The sequence below is a fragment of the Monodelphis domestica genome, chromosome 7 (assembly GCF_027887165.1).
Source record: "Monodelphis domestica isolate mMonDom1 chromosome 7, mMonDom1.pri, whole genome shotgun sequence".
Taxonomy (NCBI): Eukaryota; Metazoa; Chordata; class Mammalia; order Didelphimorphia; family Didelphidae; genus Monodelphis; species Monodelphis domestica.
In genome coordinates, this window is record NC_077233.1 from 178,669,126 (window position 1) to 178,693,584 (window position 24,459).

The 24,459-nt window shown below is 38.6% G+C and overlaps 1 long non-coding RNA gene across 2 annotated transcripts in view; it reads right to left on the reverse strand.

Moving 5' to 3' along the window:
* Window positions 1-1,435, reverse strand: part of LOC103095690 (uncharacterized) — an 80,156-nt gene extending 78,721 nt beyond the window's left edge. For both annotated transcript variants that reach the window (XR_008913618.1, XR_008913619.1), the window contains exon 1: window positions 1,367-1,435. This is a non-coding gene — a long non-coding RNA (uncharacterized LOC103095690). The remainder of the gene's footprint in view (window positions 1-1,366) is intronic.
* Between the last annotated feature and the right edge of the window lie 23,024 nt (window positions 1,436-24,459).

Here is a 24,459-nt window from a genome sequence, read left to right on the forward strand (position 1 = left end):
GTCTTTTAAATTTGGTTTTTGCAAGTCTCCCTCTTTTGTTTTGCTTTCAACCTCATTCTTTTTGTATAATTAAAACATCTAAGATCATTTGTTTTTAGTTAATAAAAGAGTAATTAATCTATGACTTATTCCATAATATAATTCTATCTGGAGGAAGCCACTGTACGTACTAAAAAAGTAGTTATGCATTGGGCCATTCATAGTATGACCACCATGATAAACTCCTGGGATACCTGGGTCATTGACAGCCTACCCAACAAGCCTGAGGAACCATAACAAGTCTGAGTAGTCTAGGGTAGTTCTGAACTGGAGCATCTGTTAATATGACTAAACTTTCATCTCTAAATAGCAAAGGTTACCCCCAATCACATTCTTAACATCATTTGGTTTAGGATTTTGTCTGAATAAGTAAATGTAAGAAGGTTGCACTTTCAGATTAGCCCTTGGGTACAGGGAAAGTTGGTGTGCCAATCAGATAAAACTTGTGATTGAAAGAGCTATGCCATAGAATGCACTACAACACGGAGGCAAGAGCAGCTATGAAGTGTTTCAGGGAGACGGCATCTCAAAAACAACAACAACAAAAACAAACCAGGCTCTTTGGTGAAGAGGAAAAAAAACAGTAGGAGGGTATTTCATCTTTTGAACCTCCAAAGAAGGTTAATACATTCACTCAGGGGTTTTAGCAAATGTCTGAGTTGGGTCCTTCTCAATCAAAACCTCATCATTTATTGCTAGGTTTGAGCAGAATGTGTTTAACCTTTGGTTACAGAAAGCAGCTCTCCATAGCTCTCCTCTTCAAGAACATGACCAGTGGCTCCTTTTTGAAACAACTGAACAGCCTTTAAGTTGGCTGAAGTAATTAATCCTTTGCTTGTTCCACATGAGAGGGCTCAGGTAAAGAACCTGCTTCCTCACTGACCCAAGCCATCTCCAAAAACGCCCACAAAACCTGAGACTTATTCCCGGTCTAGTCCCTCATGGGGCAGTCTCCCAGCTGTAAACTTGATTTATTCATTCACTGACTTGGGTTTGGCTATTTATCAAAATTCCTTCAACAGTGCAATTATAAAATCCTTCCATCCCAAACTGCCCTGGCTTTTGTCCCATCCCCTGGTCAGTTCATGGGCTACACAAGCTGTGTTGACCGCCCCTGATTTGGGCCACCAGAGGAAATCAATCACACCTCACACTTATCGACATCACAATTTTCTCTGAACAAAGGCCTGACAAAGGGGACGGGGCAGTGAAGCCTTTGCCCTTTTCTCTGAACCTATTATTATTTTTTTTAGGGTTGAAAAATGCTTCTTAGTCCGTTAGCTTAGAATTAGCCACTTAACCAGAGTTCTGGGGCATTCCAACTCACCCCTGGCCTTGGCTCCTCCATAGACTTGGCCTAACTGGTGGCTGTGGCATTTCGATCCCAACAAACAAGAGTCCTCAGAACTGGGTCCCCCCTCCCGCTTCACAGCAAACAATGGGGCTGGTGTAAATAGCATCTGATTGTTTGCTGGCAACTCCTCTAGAAGTTGATATACTTCCACAGTAATTCAACATTATTACATGTCAAATATAATTTATGGCTTAATACAATACCGGTTTTATAACTGCATTATTGCTATATATTTACATCTGGAAAAAAAATAAATCACTGTGAAATTTTCCACTTTGAGGGCCTTCATATGTGATTAAGTGCTGTGTCATCTGACATTGTGTTCTCCAGAGCTGAAATGGGGGGCACTGCCAGGTGCATCGAGAAACAAGAGGAAATATTTAATAGGTTTGCTGAATATTTCCAAAGGGTGAAGGACACAGGCTCTCTCACCAAATGCCCTTCTGCCGTTCTTTCAAGACCTAATCACTATAGTGGAAAGAGTGTTGGTCCTGAAATATGGAGGTTTGGGGTGAGAATTCTGACCGATCTTTAATGCTTCTGTGTGAGGCAGTTGTGATGAATCAGATGTTCCCACCCCCGCCCATGTACCTGTTTGTCCCAGGACAAGACACTTCGCCTCAGTTTCCTTATCTTTACAAGTTGACTTTGAGAAATAATACTTTAAACATTCTAAAAGTGTCATATGAATGTGAGTTATTCATGAAACCATCTCAAGGAGCAGAATTTACTCAGAATCTCTCTCTGGGAACTGAAATTCTGAAGAGATATCTTAAACCATTGTTAGAACCCAATGAACTAAACTGCCTAGCTTCTCTCTTCTAATAATGGTCCCTTTAGGATAAGAAAAGACCCAGCTGGCCCCTCCAAGGGGAAACACACTGAGTTATACATGGAAACTTGCCTCAATTTTTCATATCCTTCCTGAGCTTCCTCTCTAAACTGTTCCTCTTCTATTCTTCATTTTGTTATTTTTTTTTAACCCTAGCTTACTCCCAACTTGCTGTTTCATCCTTGATACTTTGCATTAGTCTCTGATACTCCCTGTGTTTCTGTTCAAGTTACATTTTCATCTTGGTGTCCTTCACAATGGTTTGTGTTTTCAGCTTAGCTTACAGTGGTTAGTTACTACTTTGTCTCCATTCTCAGGTCCTCAGGTCCAGAGAGAGAGAGGATTCTCTCTCTCATCTCACTCCCTGAGCACATCTGTCAATCAATGGAACCCAAATAAAGCCCTACTTCCTCCTGGCTACTGGACTTCCCAGACCAGCGTGTTGGAATGTGGTATGAACTTATTAAGATCACAACCTAGTAGTCACCTTTGCTTTGCCCCATTACTCTTATCTTTCCCCTTACTCTTACCCCCAATTTTCTTTGGGGAACTATCTGAATTTAGAATTGATGTGCCCAATATGATCAAAAAGAAGAGCAAAAAATCACTAGAGATGTCAATAAACCCTGCAATTCAGGTTTGTTTAGTTGTTCTTGTATTTCCTGGTAACTTTGAAGATATGTCTTACTTATTGATTGGTTAGAGTGTCCCCCATCATTCCAGGTAGCAACCAGAGGAAGGTTTGACTCTGCTAAAGCTACAGTCTCTGCCTCTTCAGTAACAAGAGGTACAAAGCCCCCCAAAACAAAGACTGTGTTACCAAAGTGCTTGGCACTCTCAAATGGTTCATTATCACAAATGGGTATGATTTTATCAATTGAAATGATATTAACATATCTGCTTTGCCACTGCACCCTAAGTATTCTTTAAAAAAAAAACCAAACACACAAACAAACCTTACCTTCTGTCTTAGAACTGATGCTAAATATAAGTGCCAAAGCAGATGACTGGTAAGGGCTAGAGAATTGGGGTTAAGTGACTTGCCTAGGGTCATTCAGCCTGAGACTACATTGGAACCTAGGACCTCCTTGTCTCCAGATCTGGCTTTCCATCTACTGAGACACTTCACATCACTTCACTTCTCTGAATCCCTCTTCCATTTTCCAGCTGTTTGATTTCTCTCATTCTTCACTTTTATTTGGGTATGCCCATATTTTACCTGCCCCTTCCAAAAGAATGCAAGCTCCTCCAGGGCAAGAACAGTTCTTTTTGTCTTTGAATCCCCAGGTCTAAGTGGCAGTGCTTGGGACCTCTGAAGGTGATTGTTGAATTGAATTGGCTGTGCAGGAGTGATTAGATCAATGTACACCCAGAAAATCAGAGAGTTACATTGGATCCAGATCTAAAGGAGCCTCCATAAGTGGTTTAGGATGACATGACTGAGATCATAGGAAATTTTGGAGCTTCCCCTCAGGAAGATCTATGGATAAACAAAGACAGGCACTGCACACTTGTGAGGATGCTTTGGGGAGGTTTCATTTTCAGGCTATCTTAGTGCCAGGGGTGCCAACTGCTATGTTTACTGAGAGTAGAAACTATCTTTTCTTGGCCCAGATATTTCTTATCTCTGCAGCAGAATCATTTTTTATTTCTTGTCATATCTCTTTATTTTCAATGTCTTCTTCTTACCACTCACCTCCTAAGGAGGGCAGCCCTCTCCCTTCCCAAAACTTTTCTAATTTTCTATTAAATATTGAAGAGAGCGAAGATTAATTAGACTCTGAAAGCCTCCCAGGGAATTTCACCTGGGGAAGACTCCTGGGACACAGCCAGGTACCTGATTGCAAATAGAAATGAACAAACTCTAATGTGTCTGCTGATGGTGATGGGGAAGTAGCCAGCTCCAGAAGACACGAGAGCCTTCCCAATGTGAAGTCAGAGTGTACTAGGAAATGGGTAATTGAGGGAGGAGAGGCTATATGCCTGACTGAGAAGAGGAGAGCAAAGTTCTTGAACATTAGATAATAGATAAAAGAAGGCTGTCCTTGACATCCCCCATAACACCTCTATGCTGAAGCTGAAATGTTTTTCCAAACCCAAAGTTTCTAGAAATTTCAGAATAATACACATCCTGCAGAATCAGAATAACTCGTACTGTATTTTCCTAATTAGATAAGAGTTCATTAACATGGTGGGCCATCACAAGAGTGTGTCACTTCTTGCCCATTAATTTGATGTGAGGAAATTAAAAGTCAGCATTGCTTCGGGAGTGCTCCAAATATGCCACTAAATAAATGAATGGGTTTTTTTTTTCCCTACATGATTTGAGGTGTGCCAGCTCTTTCCTGTTTTCTCAGGCTTATAGAGCCTAAGGCAGACTTTTCTTCTTGAAATTGCATCATCAGATGTGAATTCTGGAATCTGGACTGTGATCAGTGCTTTCTGGTCAGATAGGATGGCTTCTAGAGCGTTGACCAGGCCACACCTTTCCATCAGAACTAGAGTTGTTATTTCTTTCATATATGACTCAAGTATACTCAAGATAGCAATAGTGGAGTAAATCCCTTTGCCCCTGGATACTGCTGAATTTAGTCAGTTCCAAACTGGAACTGAAAACCTTTGGGAAGTAACCATAGGAGGATGCATGGGAGGGAACAGGACATAGAGTTCTAAAAAAGGCATCTTTGAGCAGTAAAATCCATCTTTCATTACCCTTCCAATTTGTAAAATTTGAAGCTAAATTTCTCCTCTTCTGGCATTAGGTACCTAGTAGCAGGTATGTAAACTCTAGGGCAAGCTATAATTTTCCTAAGCTCACTGAATTAAGAAAGGTTGATAAAGAGAGACCAATAGGTAGCTCAGGACATAGAGTGCCAGTCCTAAATTTGGGAGAACCTGAGTTGAAATCTGATATGAGATACTCCCTAGCTATATGACTGTGAACAAGTAACTTATCCCTAATTGCCTAGCCCCCTACCAACTCTTCTGCCTAGGAATTTATATCAATATTTATTTTAAGACAGAAGATAAGGTAGGAAAAAGAAGGATTCAAAAGAAAAGGAGGAAAAAGAGTTGGTAAAGGCTTCCTGTAGCAGATTAAATTTTTGTTGGGACTTAAAGGAAGCCAAAAAGGCCAATGGGTGGAGATGAGGGAGAATTCCATGCAATGGAAACAGCCAGAGAAAAATGCCTTGTTCTTAGAATAGCAAGTGGACCGGCTATTGGTAGAAAAGGATTTGGAAGCCAGGGATTGATAGTAAGAGAAAAGACATCTGCCATGTTCATACTCTGGCCATACCGTTTGTCAACTCTGAGACTTATGGACCAGAAACGAAGGTGGAAGGAGCATGTACTTACTAGCCAACCTTAAAGAAACTGAGTAGATGAGTAGTTTCGTACCCACTCTGTGAGTGAAAGCTTGAGTGTGTGTGTGTGTGTGTGTGTGTGTGTGTGTGTGTCCAGGGAACAGAGTAAGAGAGCACATCAATGTAGCTACCTTTCCTTCTCCCTATCCTTTATCAATGCCAAGAGGTTAGATGGGCAACAAGAGTTTGGATTTGGACAGAGATGGTGATGGAGTAGGCAGGTGAATAGAGAATGGCATCAGAATTCCCCTTCTTCCAACTAGTATAAGACCTAACACCTAATTAATTTTCAAGTTAAAATAATAAGATATCTTTTATCTCTCTTTTCATGGGAAAAAGGTGAAAAAAACTACCTTCTATGTCTCCATTTGCTTCTCAACTCCACTATAATCTTCCTTCGGATTTCACCACTCATCTAAAACTGACCCCTCTAAGGCTATCAGGCATCTTTCAGCTGCTAAATGAATTGTGCTTTTCTTAATCAAAACCCTTTGTAACTCCAGAGTAGCTTTTGATCTTGTTGATAGTCCCCCTCTCCTCATTCCTATATATTCACTCCTCCCTCAGTTTTCCTGACTTTTTTTTTCTTTTTCTCTTCCAACTCTCCTGATCACTTTTTTGGGGGTCTCTTTAGGAGAAAATACAAGATTAGCTTGGTAGGTTAAGGCTGTTCACATTCTGGTCTTTGCCTCCATTTCCAAGCTTATATCTCATTGCTTTTCCTTCAAAAACTACCTTCCAGTTAAATTGACGCTTAAACTTACCATTCCTTGAACTCAGCATTCCATATTTTACCTCCAAACTTTATAGTCTTCCAATGTCTGGAATGCCTTTCTTTCTACTCTACATTCTTTACCTCTCCCTTTTCAAATTCAAACTCCTCATTCAAAGTTTAATTTACAGTCTACCTCCTATGGAAAATCTTTCCTGATGCTCTTGATTTGATAGTGTTCTCTCTCTCCTCAAATTTACCTTAGCAGACCATTAGGCAAATCTCTATTTAATGTGATTTTTTGCATAATGTGAATTTGCTTCCAGATGTGTGAAAAGGAGGCAAGAAAAGGCTGGTACATGGTTCAAGGACATATGGTGGCCAGGGAGAGAGAATCAAGAGCAGAAAGAAGAACATATACAATCTGGCACCAGCCCATGGGGATAGGAAGCAGATATGTGGGGGCCAGACATGAACATAGACATTGGTGATAATCAGAGTCAAATAGAAGACAGGCATGGAGTCAGAGGAAAGGAGGGGAAGACAGAGGAGCAAATGAGCTAATTAGGGAAAAAGTCTCCTCTCAGTACAGAATATCTCAAGCCAAGCCCCCATCAAGGAATAATATGGCCTCTTCTCTGTGATTCTGTTCTGCTTTTACTTGGGAGTTTTGGGTGCTTTTTTTGTTTTTTTGTTTTTTGTTTTTTTTTTTTTTGGTGGCAGGGTAGGAGACATTAGAGCATCAGACTAAGGGGCAAAACAGATAGAGTGAACATAGTACTTACTATATAGTAAAGCTAGCATAGGTGGGTTTTTTAAGAATGCAGATTTCTATCAGAATTTTTGCCTAAAATTGAATTTATGGAATTGTATTTAAGTAAAAGAATAACTCTGAATACAATTTGCTGTTTACATTTTATATTCCTCTCCTCCCACTTTCATTAGAATACAATAGAAGGGATTGTTTTTATTTGACTTTTTAAGTCTATAGTTCACTAGAAAGCATAGGAATAGAAGGGTCATTCCTAAAAATAATAAACAGTATATATCTAAAACCAACAGCTAATATCATCTGCAATGGGGATAAACTAGATGCATTCCCAATAAGATCAGGAGTGAAACAAGGATGCCCATTATCACCTCTACTATTTGACATTGTACTAGAAACACTAGCAGTAGCAATTAGAGAAGATAAAGGAATTGAAGGCATCAAAATAGGCAAGGAGGAGACCAAGTTATCACTCTTTGCAGATGACATGATGGTCTACTTAAAGAATCCTAGAGATTCAACCAAAAAGCTAATTGAAATAATCAACAACTTTAGCAAAGTTGCAGGATACAAAATAAACCCACATAAATCATCAGCTTTTCTATATATATCCAACACAGCTCAGCAGCAAGAACTAGAAAGAGAAATCCCATTCAAAATCACCTTAGACAAAATAAAATACCTAGGAATCTACCTCCCAAGACAAACACAGGAACTATATGAACACAACTACAAAACACTCGCCACACAACTAAAACTAGACTTGAACAAATGGAAAAACATTAACTGCTCATGGATAGGACGAGCCAATATAATAAAAATGACCATCCTACCCAAACTTATTTATCTATTTAGTGCCATACCCATTGAACTACCAAAATACTTCTTCACTGATTTAGAAAAAACCATAACAAAGTTCATTTGGAAGAACAAAAGATCAAGGATATCCAGGGAAATAATGAAAAAAAAACACATATGATGGGGGCCTTGCAGTCCCTGACCTAAAACTATATTACAAAGCAGCAGTCATCAAAACAATTTGGTACTGGCTAAGAAACAGAAAGGAAGATCAGTGGAATAGACTGGGGGAAAGCGACCTCAGCCAGACAGTATACGATAAACCCAAAGATCCCAGCTTTTGGGACAAAAATCCACTATTCGATAAAAACTGCTGGGAAAATTGGAAGACAGTGTGGGAGAGACTAGGAATAGATCAACACCTCACACCCTACACCAAGATAAATTCAAAATGGGTGAGTGACTTAAACATAAAGAAGGAAACCATAAGTAAATTGGGTAAACACAGAATAGTATACATGTCAGACCTTTGGGAGGGGAAAGGCTTTAAAACCAAGCAAGATATAGAAAGAATCACAAAATGTAAAATAAATAATTTTGACTACATCAAACTAAAAAGCTTTTGTACAAACAAAACCAATATAACTAAAATCAGAAGGGAAACAACAAATTGGGAAAAAATCTTCATAGAAACCTCTGACAAAGGTTTAATTACTCATATTTATAATGAGCTAAATCAATTGTACAAAAAATCAAGCCATTCTCTAATTGATAAATGGGCAAGGGAAATGGATAGGCAGTTCTCAGATAAAGAAATCAAAACTATTAACAAGCACATGAAGAAGTGTTCTACATCTCTTATAATCAGAGAGATGCAAATCAAAACAACTCTGAGGTATCACCTCACACCTAGCAGATTGGCTAACATAACAGCAAAGGAAAATAATGAATGCTGGAGGGGATGTGGCAAAGTAGGGACATTAATTCATTGCTGGTGGAGCTGTGAACTGATCCAACCATTCTGGAGGGCAATTTGGAACTATGCCCAAAGGGTGCTAAAAGAATATCTACCCTTTGACCCAGCCATAGCACTGCTGGGTCTGTACCCCAAAGAGATAATGGACACAAAGACTTGTACAAAAATATTCATAGCTGCGCTCTTTGTGGTGGCCCAAAACTGGAAAATGAGGGGATGCCCATCAATTGGGGAATGGCTGAACAAACTGTGGTATATGTTGGTGATGGAGTACTATTGTGCTAAAAGGAATAATAAAGTGGAGAAGTTCCATGGAGACTGGAACAACCTCCAGGAAGTGATGCAGAGCGAGAGGAGCAGAACCAGGAGAACATTGTACACAGAGACTAATACACTGTGGTATTATCGAACGTAATGGACTTCTCCATTAGTGGCGGTGTAATGTCCCTGAACAACTTACAGGGATCCAGGAGAAAAAAACACCATTCATAAGCAAAGGATAAACTATGGGAGTGGAAACACCGAGAAAAAGCAACTGCCTGAATACAGAGGTTGAGGGGACATGACAGAGGATAGACTCTAAATGAACACTCTAATGCAAATACTATCAACAAAGCAATGGGTTCAAATCAAGAAAACATCTAATGCCCAGTGGACTTACGCGTCGGCTATGGGGGGTGGGGGGGGAGGAAAAGAAAATGATCTACGTCTTTAACGAATAATGCTTGGAAATGATCAAATAAAATATATTTTAAAAAAAAAAGTCTATAGTTCAATATAGTGTTTTATACAGAGCAAATATGTCAATGTTTTTTGGGAATGAGTTTGAATTGGTTTGTATTGAAAGCTTCCAAATGATGGAAACAGTTAAGCTCTTCTTCATAAATAGGAGTCTAGGTCTTCCTCTTCTCAACCCTCATGGAAGGTACCTTTTCTGCCTCTTATCTCAAGTACAGAAATTTCTAGTAACAATTCTTCATATTACCATTTTTGTACCCCTCAGTGACCTGTCCTTTTTGTGTGCATATAGCTCCCTGGCCCCTCCATCTTAAAATATCATATTCCTGCCATAGACCACACTTTGGAAAACAATATTCTATAATACACAGATAAAACTCGTCATTGTGATATGCATGTCACTTTTCCAATCTTGTTTAAAGAAATGAACAGACATCACCTGCAGTGAAAATGATAGATTTACTAGACATGTCTGGCCTTACAAAATAAAGTGTTCCTCACTTTAAAGAATAGAAATATTCCAGAAAAGTTACCTGCAAATGAATTTTATTTTCTCATTGATTTCCATGATAAAATTGAAGATGGGTTCCCAAAGGAAAATATCTTCAGTAGAATTAATTGAAAACTTTAAATGACTATTTAACTTGCAATCTCCTATGCTGTAATTTAAACTTAGTTCTTCTAATTCAGCATTGTAGTACATGGGGATTAACTAGTTAGTTCTTCATGTTCTTGATTTGGTTACTGGCCTTTGGAGAAATATAATACAAATAAATCTACCAATGAGAAAAAATGTTCAAGTGACAGATTTTTTCTTTCCTTAGAATAATTGAAATAGCTTAATTTTAAAAAAAGAAATGGTTGGGGGGGAGCAGCTGGGTATCTCAGTGGATTGAGAACCAGGCCTAAAGATGGGAGGTCCTAGGTTCAAATCTGGCCTCAGCCACTTCCTAGCTGTGTGACCCTGGGCAAGTCACTTGACCCCCATTGCCTAGCCCTTACCACTCTTCTACCTTGGAGCCAATACACAGTATTGGCTCCAAGACAGAAGGTAAGGGTTAAAAAAAAAGAAATGGTTATGCCCACTCATCTAATCTAAATTACTCATTATGTGGAAGAGAAAATGTTTAGCTATTTGTTCAAAGTCTTAAATACAATTCAAGTAAGACTTGAAAGAAAAAAGTTCTTGTCTTCATATCCACACTGTACCTAGCACATAATAAGGTGCTCAATAAATACTTACTTTTTGATGAACTAATTTCATCTAGTCAATAGAGCCCATTAGAAACTGATCTCTAACTCATCTGACCTCTGATTCAAAACTCATGTTAATACATGATTCAGCTGTGACATTGTACAATTAACTTTAGAAAAAAGGTATTTTGCCAGAAGATCATATAGTGCTTTGAGGGATAAATGTATCACTTAAATCCAATTCACAGACAAGTCAAGCCACCACATACACAAGCCAAGCCACCACTCATGTGGCGATGTCATTGGCCTTTTTCAAAAATCAAGGATAAACAACAAGAACCTGAATTTAGAGTCTGAGGACCTAGGTTCAAATTTTATCTTTCCTGTCTATGTAATGATGGGCACGGTGCTTAACTTTTGTTCCCCCCAGTTTTCTTATTAGTAAAATAAGCAAAATGAACTAAATTTTTAAGGATCCTCCTATTTCTCATTCACATATTATATTGTAATGATATTGTTAATTAATATTCATGCATTTCTTAAGTAGCTACTATGTTTAAGTACTGGGGTGACCACTGGAAATAAAACAGACAAAAAATAGCTCTTGCTTTTCAGGAATTTGCAATCTACTATGGAGAAACAACCAGAGAATTTATACAAAATATGAACAAGTTAAAAGCAAAGTCATGGTGGAGCACTAAAGTAAAAGAACCAGAAAATGTTCCTTATAAAAACTAATATGAATATGAGAAAATTGGGACAGCAGAACACTGTAGAATGGTGAACTTGACTTCCGGTTAAGATGGCGGCTTAGAGAAAGCTGAAGTTCAGATCTCCGGAAAACCCTCCCCGACCGATCTCAAACTAGAAGCTCCTAAGGTGCCGAAATTCAAAACGATCAACAGCACAGACCCTGGGAACCCTCCTCCTGGACCTGGACCCGGTTCAAAAGGTACGGCTCCCCTTAAAAGCCAGAACCCGAGATCCCTCGGACCTCAGGGGTAGGAGCGCAGAGTCCAAGGCTCCCGGAAGCGGCTCAGAGAGCAGGGTCTGAGGAACAACAACCCTCAGGGTCTTCTACCCAAGTCCCAGTCCGGGTGAAAGTTACTGCCTGGGGCCTCCGCTGCAAAGAGCCAGTCGGTCCGGGTGAAAGTTACTGCCTGGGGCCTCCCCTGCAGAGAGCTGGTCAAAACAACAGCAACCCTCAGGGCGGGCAAGACAGCCTCACGGGCTGGATCCTGCTATCCAAGTCTCAGTGAAAGTCTGTGCTCTCGGAGCTTGGGGAAGCGGCAGCCCATCCCCCCGCAGGCCGACGAAACAGCCTCACGGCCAGGGATTCTGAAGGCAACTTCCGGAAATCAAGCCAGGGGGAGAGTGTGGCCCCGTGGTCCGACCCTTCCATTCCAGTTCCAGTGAGGCATATTCAGTTTAACCCAGGGAACGCTCATAGAACCAACATCTGCCCAGGACTAAAGCCTCTGATCACCAGACAAAGACAAGAAAAGCCAATCCTCCACGTTCAGAGATGACAAACTCCACAGAAGCACAGAAGCCCCAAAATACCAAGAAAAATAAGAAGAAAGGGGTGACTCTGGACACATTCTATGGAGCCAAAATACAAAATACAGAGCAGATAGAAGAAGATATACAAGAAAATTCTCCAAAATCTTCCAAAGGAAATAGAAACTCTCCACAAACCCATGAAGAATTTGAATCAGAAAGGACCAAAAAGATGGAAGCCCTCTGGGAGGAAAAGTGGGAAATGATGCAAAAGAAATTCACGCATCTACAAAACCAGTTTGACCAAACTGTAAAAGAAAACCAGGCTTTAAAGCAAGAACTAATAAAGCAAAGCCAAAACACCAAGAAATTAGAAGAGAACATAAAATATCTCACCGACAAGGTGATAGATCTGGAAAACAGGGGGAGAAGAGAAAATTTAAGAATAATTGGACTCCCAGAAAAGCCAGAAATAAACACCAAACTGGACATGGTGATACAAGATATAATCAAAGAAAATTGCCCAGAGATTCTAGAACAAGGGGGCAATACAGCCACTGACAGAGCTCACAGAACACCTTCTACACTAAACCCCCAAAAGACAACTCCCAGGAATGTAATTGCCAAATTCCAAAGCTATCAAACAAAAGAAAAAATCCTACAGGAAGCCAGAAAAAGACAGTTTAGATATAAAGGAATGCCAATCAGGGTCACACAAGACCTTGCAAGTTCTACTCTGAATGATCGTAAGGCATGGAACATGATCTTCAGAAAGGCAAGAGAGCTGGGTCTCCAACCAAGAATCAGCTACCCAGCAAAACTGACTATATACTTCCAAGGGAAAGTATGGGCATTCAACAAAATAGAAGACTTCCAACTTTTTGCAAAGAAAAGACCAGAGCTCTGTGGAAAGTTTGATACCGAAAATCAAAGAGCAAGGAATACCTGAAAAGGTAAATATTAAGGAAAGGGGAAAAATGTTATCTTCTTTTACTCAAACTCTCTTCTATAAGGACTACATTTATATCAACCTATGTATACTAATATGTGGGGAAAATGTAATGTATAAATAGGGGGTAAAGAAAGACCAAATAGAATAATGGTTCTCACACAAAGATTCACAGGGGAAGGGGAGGGGAAGAAAACTCCTATAAGAAGGAGAGGAAGAGAGGGGGGGGGTTACTTAAACCTCAATCTCAGGGAAATCAACTCTGAGAGGGAAAAACATCCAGATCCATTGGGATCTTGAATTCTATCTTACCCAACAAGGGTAAGGAGAAGGGAAAACCAAGGGGGGGAGGGGGAGAGGGAGAACAAAAAGGGAGGGAAAGAGAGGGGGGAGGGGGAGGGAACAAAAAGGGAGGGACTAAAAAGGGAAACATCAAGGGAGGGGACAAGGGGGACTGATTCAAAGTAAATCACTGGACTAAAAGGTAGAGCCGAAGAAGAAAAGGTTAGAATTAGGGAAGGCAATCAAAATGCCAGGGAGTCCACAAATGACAATCATAACTTTGAACGTGAATGGGATGAACTCACCCATAAAACGTAGACGAATAGCTGAATGGATTAGAATCCAAAACCCTACCATATGTTGTCTTCAAGAAACACACATGAGGCGGGTTGACACCCACAAGGTCAGAATTAAAGGATGGAGTAAGACCTTCTGGGCCTCAACTGATAGAAAGAAGGCAGGAGTGGTAATCATGATATCTGATAAAGCCAATGCAAAAATAGACCTGATCAAAAGGGATAGGGAAGGTAATTATATTTTGTTAAAAGGGACTCTAGACAATGAGGAAATATCATTAATCAACATGTATGCACCAAATAATATAGCACCCAAATTTCTAATGGAGAAACTAGGAGAATTGAAGGAAGAAATAGACAATAAAACCATACTAGTGGGAGACTTAAACCAACCATTATCAAATTTAGATAAATCAAATCAAAAAATAAATAAGAAAGAGGTAAAAGAAGTGAATGAAATCTTAGAAAAATTAGAATTAATAGACATATGGAGAAAAATAAATAGGGATAAAAAGGAATACACCTTCTTCTCAGCACCACATGGCACATTCACAAAAATTGACCATACATTAGGTCACAGAAACATAGCACACAAATGCAAAAAAGCAGAAATAATGAATGCAGCCTTCTCAGATCACAAGGCAATAAAAATAATGATTAGTAATGGTACATGGAAAACCAAATCTAAAACCAATTGGAAATTAAACAATATGATACTCCAAAACCATTTAGCTAAAGAAGAAATCATAGAAACAATTAATAATTTCATCAAGGAAAATGACAATGGCGAAACATCCTTTCAAACCTTTTGGGATGCAGCCAAAGCGGTAATCAGAGGCAAATTCATATCCCTGAAAGCTCATATTAACAAACAAGGGAGAGCAGAGATCAATCAATTGGAAATGCAATTGAAAAAACTCGAAAGCGATCAAATTAAAAACCCCCAGCAGAAAACCAAATTAGAAATCCTAAAAATTAAGGGAGAAATTAATAAAATCGAAAGTGATAGAACTATTGATTTAATAAATAAGACAAGAAGCTGGTACTTTGAAAAAACAAACAAAATAGACAAAGTACTGGTCAATCTAATTAAAAAAAGGAAGGAAGAAAAGCAAATTCACAGCATTAAAGATGAAAAGGGGGACAGCACCTCCAATGAGGAGGAAATTAAGGCAATCATTAGAAATTACTTTGCCCAATTATATGGCAATAAATACACCAATTTAGGAGAAATGGATGAATATATACAAAAATACAAACTGCCTAGACTAACAGAAGAGGAAATAGAATTCTTAAATAATCCCATATCAGAAATTGAAATCCATCAAGCCATCAAAGAACTTCCTAAGAAAAAATCCCCAGGGCCTGATGGATTCACCTGTGAATTCTATCAAACATTCAGAGAACAGTTAACCCCAATACTATACAAACTATTTGACATAATAAGCAAAGAGGGAGTTCTACCAAACTCCTTTTACGACACAAACATGGTACTGATTCCAAAACCAGGCAGGTCAAAAACAGAGAAAGAAAACTATAGACCAATCTCCCTAATGAATATAGATGCAAAAATTTTAAATAGGATACTAGCAAAAAGACTCCAGCAAGTGATCAGAAGGATCATTCACCATGATCAAGTAGGATTCATACCAGGGATGCAGGGCTGGTTCAACATTAGGAAAACCATCCACATAATTGACCACATCAACAAGCAAACTAGCAAGAACCACATGATTATTTCAATAGATGCAGAAAAAGCCTTTGATAAAATACAACACCCATTCCTATTAAAAACACTAGAAAGCATAGGAATAGAAGGGTCATTCCTAAAAATAATAAACAGTATATATCTAAAACCAACAGCTAATATCATCTGCAATGGGGATAAACTAGATGCATTCCCAATAAGATCAGGAGTGAAACAAGGATGCCCATTATCACCTCTACTATTTGACATTGTACTAGAAACACTAGCAGTAGCAATTAGAGAAGATAAAGAAATTGAAGGCATCAGAATAGGCAAGGAGGAGACCAAGTTATCACTCTTTGCGGATGACATGATGGTCTACTTAAAGAATCCTAGAGATTCAACCAAAAAGCTAATTGAAATAATCAACAACTTTAGCAAAGTTGCAGGATACAAAATAAACCCACATAAATCATCAGCTTTTCTATATATCTCCAACACAGCTCAGCAGCAAGAACTAGAAAGAGAAATCCCATTCAAAATCACCTTAGACAAAATAAAATACCTAGGAATCTATCTCCCAAGACAAACACAGGAACTATATGAACACAACTACAAAACACTCGCCACACAACTAAAACTAGACTTGAACAATTGGAAAAACATTAACTGCTCATGGATAGGATGAGCCAATATAATAAAAATGACCATCCTACCCAAACTTATTTATCTATTTAGTGCCATACCCATTGAACTACCAAAATACTTCTTCACTGATTTAGAAAAAACCATAACAAAGTTCATTTGGAAGAACAAAAGATCAAGGATATCCAGGGAAATAATGAAAAAAAAACACATATGATGGGGGCCTTGCAGTCCCAGACCTCAAACTATATTACAAAGCAGCAGTCATCAAAACAATTTGGTACTGGCTAAGAAACAGAAAGGAAGATCAGTGGAATAGACTGGGGGAAAACGACCTCAGCAAGACAGTATACGATAAACCCAAAGATCCCAGCTTTTGGGACAAAAATCCACTATTCGATAAAAACTGCTGGGAAAATTGGAAGACAGTGTGGGAGAGACTAGGAATAGATCAACACCTCACACCCTACACCAAGATAAATTCAAAATGGGTGAGTGACTTAAACATAAAGAAGGAAACCATAAGTAAATTGGGTAAACACAGAATAGTATACATGTCAGACCTTTGGGAGGGGAAAGGCTTTAAAACCAAGCAAGATATAGAAAGAATCACAAAATGTAAAATAAATAATTTTGACTACATCAAACTAAAAAGCTTTTGTACAAACAAAACCAATATAACTAAAATCAGAAGGGAAACAACAAATTGGGAAAAAATCTTCATAGAAACCTCTGACAAAGGTTTAATTACTCATATTTATAATGAGCTAAATCAATTGTACAAAAAATCAAGCCATTCTCCAATTGATAAATGGGCAAGGGAAATGGATAGGCAGTTCTCAGATAAAGAAATCAAAACTATTAACAAGCACATGAAGAAGTGTTCTACATCTCTTATAATCAGAGAGATGCAAATCAAAACAACTCTGAGGTATCACCTCACACCTAGCAGATTGGCTAACATAACAGCAAAGGAAAGTAATGAATGCTGGAGGGGATGTGGCAAAATAGGGACATTAATTCATTGCTGGTGGAGCTGTGAACTGATCCAACCATTCTGGAGGGCAATTTGGAACTATGCCCAAAGGGTGCTAAAAGAATATCTACCCTTTGACCCAGCCATAGCACTGCTGGGTCTGTACCCCAAAGAGATAATGGACACAAAGACTTGTACAAAAATATTCATAGCTGCGCTCTTTGTGGTGGCCCAAAACTGGAAAACGAGGGGATGCCCATCAATTGGGGAATGGCTGAACAAACTGTGGTATATGTTGGTGATGGAATACTATTGTGCTAAAAGGAATAATAAAGTGGAGAAGTTCCATGGAGACTGGAACAACCTCCAGGAAGTGATGCAGAGCGAGAGGAGCAGAACCAGGAGAACATTGTACACAGAGACTAATACACTGTGGTATAATCGAACGTAATGGACTTCTACATTAGGGGCGGTGTAATGTCCCTGAACAACTTACAGGGATCCAGGAGAAAAAAAACACCATTCATAAGCAAAGGACAAACTATGGGAGTGGAAACACCGAGAAAAAGCAACTGCCTGAATACAGAGGTTGAGGGGACATGACAGAGGATAGACTTTAAATGAACACTCTAATGCAAATACTATCAACAAAGCAATGGGTTCAAATCAAGAAAACATCTAATGCCCAGTGGACTTACGCGTCGGCTATGGGGGGTGGGGGGGAGGAAAAGAAAATGATCTATGTCTTTAACGAATAATGCTTGGAAATGATCAAATAAAATATATTAAAAAAAAATAAACATTTTAAATTACAAAAAAAAAAAAAGAATGGTGAACTTATACAACCATTCTGGAGAGCAATATGGAACCTCACCCAAAGGGCATAAAAGTATGGAAAATTTTGATTCAACAACAGCACTAATGGAATTAAAACCCAAAGAGATCATAGGTAGGAGGAAAGGATCTATTTGTACAAAAATATTTTTAGCAACTCCTTTTGTAGTGGCAAAGAACTGGAAACTGAGAGGATGTCCACCAGTTGGGGAATGGCTGAACAAGTTATAGTATATTATTATAAGGGAATACTATTGCACCACAAGAAATGATTAACAGTATGAGTTCAGAAAAACCTGGAAAGACTTGTAGGAAGTGACACAAAGTAAAGTGAGCAGAATGAGGAGAACATTGTGTGCAGTATCAGAAATACTGTATAATGGTGTAAGGGTTAAATTTAATAGTCGGACAATAATTTTATAAAATTATGTGGTCACCAATATTTATTATATCTTGAGTCAGAAATTTATTTACAAATATTTACAAAATGGAGAGGAAACAACAAAGTAGAGAAATGTAAAGAGGTTAGAGAGGTTATCTATCCTATCAACTTAGATGTTTACTCCAGGTCTGCTTAATCCAGGCAGAGATTAATTAGCTCTCAATCAGGAAGGCTGGCAGTGAGTAACCACATAGCTACTTCCAAGATGGAAGCTAGTCTCTTAGGAAACTAGGAAAGGAGTCAGTCTTTCACTCACCAATAAAGTAGTCCAGGAGTCAGAGTCTAAGTTAAAGTCAAGCTCAAAACCCAGGATTCAAGCCACAGTATCCAGTGAAGCTCCCTCGAAGACTCTCCCCAGTCAGAAGACTATCTCCAGAAGACAATCTCTTCAGACTATCTTCTCAAAGACAATTGGCTCTGAGGGAGTTCGGGGCTTGCTTTTATGGTGACTTCTTGTCCCTTCCCCTTTCACAGGGGCCAATCACAGTTTCCAAATTGTCTAGCACTGCCTAGGGGTCAGTGTCTATGAGATCAACCTTCTTACCTTCTGAAGGTTAAGTTCTCATCAAAAGGATTCATAGCTAAGGATGTGAATTTTCTAAATCTCACTTAGTACTAAGTAGGGTATTCAATCTTTTGTTGATACAATTTAAAAGTAGACAAAGGAGAGTTAGTCCTGTCTTCAGTCTAGTTAGGTACTAAGTAGGGGTAATTAATTTAGTGTTAACTCAAGATAGATAATAGAGTAAAGAATTTTCTTTTACAATGATAAACTTTCAAACTAAACTCTTATCAGCAAAGCAAGACTCAAAGATAAACTCAAGGGATTCATGATGGAAAATATTATCCATAGTGAAAGAAAGTTTGATTTCAGATCAAGGTGTTGTGGAAGAGCTTTGAGGCAAAACCCCAGGTTTGGGATAGGTTACCCTTTGCAAGAATGCAAGATTCCAGGGGGCACCTGGGTAGCTCAGTAGATTGAGAGCCATGCCTAGAGATGGGAGGTCCTAGTCTCAAATCTGGCCTCAGATACTTCCCAGCTATGTGACCCTGGGAAAGTCACTTAACCCCCATTGCCTAACACTTACCACTCTTCTGCCTTGGAACCAATACACAGTTATTGATTCCAAGACAGAAGGTGTGGGTTTAAAAATAAAAAGAATGCAAGACTCCAAAACTTAACTTAAAAATTAAAAGAGAAATTTATTATTTTGGAAGTTGAAAGGTTGGGAGACAGTGTGAAGGTGGAATACTTCCTCCCTGGGGAGACAGGGTATGGGGGGTTTTGACAATAGGGGCTATGTGACTAGGGATAGGATGATGGCATGTTATTGAGTCTCTGGAACCTAAGATGAGTCACGTGGTTATGACATATGCCTCACAGTTAAAAGGGGGGTGAACTGTCCAGTTTAGAAGATAATCAGATATCTGGGATATAAAGTAGATGTTTATCAGGAGGAAACTGGGAGGTGCCTATCTGTGCTCATCAAGAATGAAGGGAGAGGCCAGAAGGGTTCAAAGTCACCTTCCCTAGCACTGCAAGAATGCAAGGAAAAATGAGTCTTTTATGTACTCTCTGACCTGGCACACAATCTGTGGTATTAGGGTGTCTAGGGAAACCCTGTGCCCCCATCAAAGGAATGCCATTTTACAATTTATTTCCTTCATAAGCTTTTTTAATTATTATTATATATGTGATATGTGTCTTCTTCCATGGCATGAGGAATATGAAAATATACATTGTGTGACACCACTGGTATAACCTATATCAGGCTATTTACTGCTTTGTGATTGTGGGAGAGAAAGAGGGAGGGAATCAAAATATGAATCAAAAAGTATTGAATAGCAATTGCCAAAAATTGTTTCTACACTGGGAGAACATTGTATACAATAAAAGCATTATTGTACAATAATCAACTGGGAAAGACTCATCTATTCTCAGTGATACAATGATCCAGGACAATTCTGAAGGAATTCTGACAAAGAATGCTATCCGTCTCGAGACAAAGAACTGTTGGAGTCAGATGCAGATCAAAACATGCTATCTTTCATAATAGTTTATTTATGGTTTTATTTTGAGGTTTTGGTTTTATATAAATATTCTATAATAATAACTAATATGGAAGTATATTTTGCAGAATAATATATGTATAACCAGATCAAATTGCTTACCATCTTGGAGATGGGGAAGGGAAGGGAGGAAGGGAAAGAATTTGGATCTTATAATTTCAGAAAAACATGTAATTTGGAAAATAAAATATCTTTGAACCAAGAAAAAAAAGAAAAAATTGTTTCTACATGTAATTGAAAAAGAAAGTTTGAAAAACTCTAATATATAAATTGAGCATTAAAGCATTAAAGGGACCAAGGGATTCCCAGATGTGGGAATGAGGAAAAAGAGCATGAAAAGAGATGGACAAAGGAGTTAAAGTATTGTTAATAGGAAATCTCAAATAGTCCAGAGATCAATTGAATATTTTACTTTAAAATTTACAGTGTACTTTATATATATTATCTTATTTTACAGATGAGGAAACTGAGGCTCAGAGAAATTAAACGATTTTCTCTTGTTCACATAGCTAATATACCTGAGGCAGGATTTGAGCAGTTTTATGACTCTAGCACCACATATACTACATCACACATACTTTAGTGAATTTATTTTTTATTGAGAAAATAGGTTTTCAATTTAAATCAATAAACAGTTATTAATCACTTATTATGTGTCAGGGGCTGCTAGTTGTTGCAAGGGCAGCTGCATAGTACAGTGGATAGAGCACCAGATCTGTAGTCAGAAAGACTCATTTTCCTGAGTTCAACTCTAACCTTAGACACCAGTTATGTGAGCCTGGGCAATTTATTTAACCCTGTTTGCCTCAGCTTCTTCACCTATAAAGTAAACTAGAAAAGGAAATGGCAATCCACCCCAGTAGCTTTGCCAAGAAAACTCCAAATGGGGTCATTAAGAGTCAAATATGACTGAAATAACTGAACAACAACAACAAAAATTATGCCAGGTACTATGCTTAGCACTAGAGAGAAAAATAAGGAAAAGAAAGACAATTCCTGTCCTTAAGGAGCTTTCAGTCTAATGGAAGAAGATAGTACACAATAGTGGTAGTCTCTCAGTGACTGAGAATGACAATTGTCTTTGTGCATTATCATCTATTGATGTACCCTCATGTGGCTTTGGAGTCCAAAGGCTGAGGCACAGAGTTTGTGACACATGGGGCATGGGACGCCAGTTGTTACGGGAGGTGCAGCTGTGGCCTGGTGTCGGCGTTCACGCGCAGCGGCAAGACGTCTACGTCGCTCATCTTCAAAGGTGGTGGCGGCATGGTTAATGTGGGTTCGCCAGCTGCTTCTGTCAGAGGCAGCAAGTTCTAGTTGCCTTGGTGTAATGCCAGCCCACTTCAAGTTGGACTTCAGCTGATCCTTGAATCTTTTCTTTGGTCAGCCTTGTTTCCTGAGTCCAGCTGACAGTTCACCATAGAATACCTGTCTTGGTATTCGCTGTGGGTCCATGCGGATGACGTGTCCAGACCATCGTAGCTGGGCTTTGAGGACCATGACTTCGATGCTGGTGGAGTTGGCTCTGTCGAGGACTTCCTGGTTGGTGATTCGGTCCTGCCATCGGATCCTCATGATTGACCGGAGAGAGCGTTGGTGGAATTGCTCCAGCTGTATATAGTACACAATAGCAAGCTAAAAAATGGTAGAGGGAACACAAGAGGGTAGCTTAGCCCTGGAGTGTGATGAAATTGAGCAGAATTACTAGTGAAAAAGAGTTTGAAGATATACACTTATTTGGAAATTGCTAGATTATCCCTGTCCCAAAAAGGAAAAAAAAAATACCTATAAAGCCACCATAACCAAGGTTGTGGTATTTATCAAAAGCCTCTTATGTGTCAATCAATGTATTTTTCTATTGACAGATGAGTAAACTGAGGCAACCAAATTAAATGACTTACCCAAGGTCATATAGCTGGCATGTATTTGAGTCCAAATTTGAATTCAGGAAGAGGGATCTTCCTAACTCAAACAGAGATCATCTAATGATTTCCAAATAAGTGCATAACTTTCATCTAAAAAATGTATGCCTGTGGTGTAATTTTCAGAGTCTACAAGTTTTAACTGTAGGAAAACATAAAATATATGTTCTGGAAGAGCCAGGGAAAGTATTCTTGGATCCCTTCAATTAGATGTTAATCCAATGAAAAGAAATATATTTGGATCGATTGTGTTATTATAATAGAAAACCTTTCCTGAAGAAAAAACTGTTTTATACAAAGAACATAGTACTCAAGAATCCATTGGTACGATACAATGCAAAGAATTTTTTTGTCCACTTCAAGAATATTAAAATAGAAAAAACATACAGACTTCTTTTTTCTATGGCTCAGAACCAATCAGAAAACAAAAAACAATTTTCCTCATGGTTGGGAGAACAAAAAGACAAGGCAAATGCAAAGATTCTTACATGTATGTGTTTTATGTGGGAAGGTCTTCCCCATGTTGAGATGCTTAAGAAAATAATTCTTAATTCAAGACAAAATACATGATGAATGTAGGTGCAAAATACAGACAGACTGTACCACTGACGATGTTATAACAACTGAGAATTATGACTTGGAGTTTTTCTTAATATATAGTTTTTGCATCATCCCCCCTCCAAATGACTTCCTCAGAGGAGGGAGGACGATGCAAAAACTACATATTTATATATAGGAAGAAGCAATTCTTGAATACATTCTCACTTGCCCAAATATTTCAATAGCTCAGTTAAACTGATAAAAAGAAGGCATGGGAACACATGTCAGTTACAAAATGTATTTTTCACTGCTGCCCTTTGAAAGAGCTTTTCCTTTAACTATAGCTATCCATGAATCCTTCCCCAGGGGAAAGCTAGTGACAGAAACCTCCCAGGATAATTTTAAGGTCTTTTAGTTAACACTCCATTCCCCCCAATATCAGCAAAATTGTGGAACTTGATGTGAAGGTAGAGGAGAAGGCTGGTTCATCCTCTGGCTGACCTTGTCAGTGAGAGATGGAGGCCTGCTCTCATGGCTTTGCAGGTGGCTTCTCTATATAGTCATAACTCTTTGAAAGTAGAAAACCTAGGCAGGAGGGCACCACATAGCTCAGAAATGTGAGGAGTGAGCACATAGAAAAGCAAACTAAAAAAAGGGGCCATTAAATCTGTTCATGGTATAAGTAGATGACTTAAATCTTAATAATAGCTGACATTTATATAAAGCTTTAATGGTTACAAAGTGTTTTAAATATATTATCTCATTTGATTCTCACAAAAACCCTGTGAGTTGGGTGTTATTATTCTCCCCACTTTATAGATGAGGAAACAAAGATGCATAGAGGTTAAACAATTCATCAGTATCACAAAGCAATTATGTATCAGAGACAAGATTTGAATTCATATCTTACAGACTCTAAGATTCCCAAGTCAGCAGAGGGAAAATCAAATCTCAGTTTTGCCACTTATTGATTGCATTACCTTGTACAAATAATTTTACCTCTACTAGCATCAGTTTCCATAAGATAGTTTCTTAGTTCTTTACCAGTTCCACACCTTTTATATTATGGTCTTTTGATTCTAAGTTCAGTAAACAAGCAAAGATTTACCCAAGGATTTTGTTTAATCATTATTTTTTTTCATATATTAGGATCTCTTGACACTAAAAGATAGATCAGTAGGCAAATATAGGGGGTAGAAAGGACTCCTATAACTGTTCCTCTGCAACATATAACTATGAGATCGACTCAGTTATGCTTCAATATTTTTTAAAATTTGTCTTCATTCTAGTAACAAATTTAAACATAAGTTTTCCAAGGTTATATGATTCATGTTTTCTCCCTCCCCTTTCTCTCTCCTCTCCCATAGCTGACAAGCAATTCTACTGGATTTTACATATATTGTCACTCAAAAATCTATTTCCCCCACCCCTATGCTGAAATTCTGGTGTTCAGTTGCTGGGATCTCCAGGTGAGGGCTCCAGTCTGAAGGGAGTGCCTTGCTACCACAGCTACACAAGACTCTGGCCTCTGATCACAGC